Consider the following 247-nt stretch of genomic DNA (forward strand, 5'->3'; position numbering starts at 1 on the left):
TATATATGTGTTGGAGTGTGTATGCTCAGCATGTGCAACTTATATTTGAAATAGCGTCTACGGTCATTATTTTAGAAATTTGCTTTACCCAGACATACCTTTGCATAATATGTGTATTCCACTTCTTGCTTTCTTTCCTCAAAATCTCTGTTACAACCGCTAGAGTTCGTGCAGGAAGCAGTTGTACGTCTCCAGTAAACGCTCAAAAAATTTTAACACACTCACAATACTTTCCTATTATTATTAT

The sequence above is a fragment of the Trypanosoma equiperdum genome (assembly GCF_001457755.1).
Source record: "Trypanosoma equiperdum strain OVI genome assembly, contig: ctg_280, whole genome shotgun sequence".
NCBI lineage: Eukaryota > Euglenozoa > Kinetoplastea > Trypanosomatida > Trypanosomatidae > Trypanosoma > Trypanosoma equiperdum.